This window comes from Coenobita brevimanus, chromosome 80, assembly GCF_032717465.1.
Source record: "Coenobita brevimanus isolate Jiangsu-jjx chromosome 80, ASM3271746v2, whole genome shotgun sequence".
Taxonomy (NCBI): domain Eukaryota; kingdom Metazoa; phylum Arthropoda; class Malacostraca; order Decapoda; family Coenobitidae; genus Coenobita; species Coenobita brevimanus.
This window is the reverse complement of record NC_137033.1, coordinates 46,853,399-46,855,086: the sequence shown is the minus strand read 5'-3', so window position 1 is coordinate 46,855,086 and position 1,688 is coordinate 46,853,399. Positions and strand designations below refer to the sequence as shown.

The following is a 1,688-nucleotide window of genomic DNA, read 5'->3' as shown; positions in this document are numbered from 1 at the left end:
TGTGTGTGTGTGTGTGTGTGTGTGTGTGTGTGTGTGTGTGTGTGTGTGTGTGTGTGTGTGTGTGTGTGTGTGTGTGTGTGTGTGTGTGTGTGTGTGTGTGTGTGTGTGTGTGTGTGTGTGTGTGTGTGTGTGTGTGTGTGTGTGTGCAAAGAGCGCACTAATTGTCCTGCTCGTCCAGTAGTATGTAGTTTAGGCTTCGTCATGATTATCGTTTAAGTGATCGTGTAAGATATGTAGAGCGTAAAAATGCTGGGTACTACGGCATGCTCTTTATTCCTGCCTGTTCACATTTATATATTATGTGATGTAGGGACCTGGACAGTACAGCAAATGGTGTGTGTCGTAATCTAGGGAAGTGATTGGGTTCTTTCCTTATCAGTCACGTTAACTTGTACATATTAAGTGCCAACGGCCATACCACGTTGAGTACACCGCTTCCCGTCCGATCAGCGAAGTTAAGCAACGTTGGGTCTGGTTAGTACTTGGATGGGTGACCGCCTGGGAACACCAGATGCTGTTGGCATCCCTACTTGTCAAGTGGGGTTGGTGGAGGATTAGTGCCCCTCCCTGTAAAACAATTAACTCTAAGCCGTTGGCCACCCCGTTTGGGATACATGGCGTCTGGCAATGAATGAATGAACCTCTATGCAATGCCTTATTTAAATTCTTGTTACAGTACTGCCAAATTTAGTATTCAACGTATTGAACACTTTAAAACGTTTTAAGTTACCATCAAGGTTTTGAAAAAGGTAATGGCTTTTCAGATGTATTCGTGCTACTCCTAGACGAGATCATGCAACGCAGGGCAAATTTCACAGTGGTTTACCAATATTCTCTATTAACCCATTATATATCAAAACATCCATTTACCGTAGCTTTGCCACCCCCAGTACAATTTTGTTGAAATCACAATACATCGTTAGAGGTATGGGAGTTAGCCACCAGGTACAGACATATTCATTCGCATGTACAGTTGGCCAAGAAGAAAGTGCAACCAAATATGCTGGTGTGTGGCGATATCTGGCAGCTCCTTCGTAGTAAACTCTCGTATTTTTTCAATGGATCACTCAGAATCTACAGCCTTTGTAAGAATGCACGTGATTGGCTGAAGCGTTCAGTATCGGAACAAATGTTTTGTCCCTTATTTATTACTGAATATTAATTATGTGGCAAGGAGTAATGTATACAGGTGATGTCTGTGTACTAAATAAGCAAGCTGTAATTACATTTATAGTAAGAATAACACGTAGCATTGAGTACCGATTAACTTATGGTATTGTTAGCATTGAGAACGGTGTTTCAGGGGTTAGTTTCGAATGATTTTGACCTTTGAAGCAGCGGAACCTGGCCGAGGCACATTGTCTAAATGGTGTCGGTATCTATCGAGATGCAAAGTTTCCTTACGAAGTGGGCTAATATGAGATGTTAGGTAATTACACACGCTCTAAAAATTAGTGTAATATATAAGTGATATAAGATTGTCCATTCCATTTCAACATCACTAGCAATGGATATTTTGTAAATTGTTCATGCAAGTCTTATAATATTCCCTCAGTACGATGTCATTTATAATTACTTCATTTTGGTTACAGGAAGTTAAATTCAAATAAGAGAGAATAATTGACTGCTCAGCTAAAGGACCTGCCTTAACTATTCCCCCTAGTATCATGATTCATAACCGAATATTT

General features: G+C 40.6%; 1 non-coding gene across 1 annotated transcript; it reads left to right on the top strand.

The window, feature by feature from the left end:
* The first annotated feature begins 404 nt into the window (after positions 1-404).
* Positions 405-523, top strand: LOC145409420 (5S ribosomal RNA). Its single transcript, XR_013899084.1, has one exon. It is a non-coding gene; the product is annotated as a 5S ribosomal RNA (ribosomal RNA).
* The last annotated feature ends 1,165 nt before the right edge of the window (positions 524-1,688 follow it).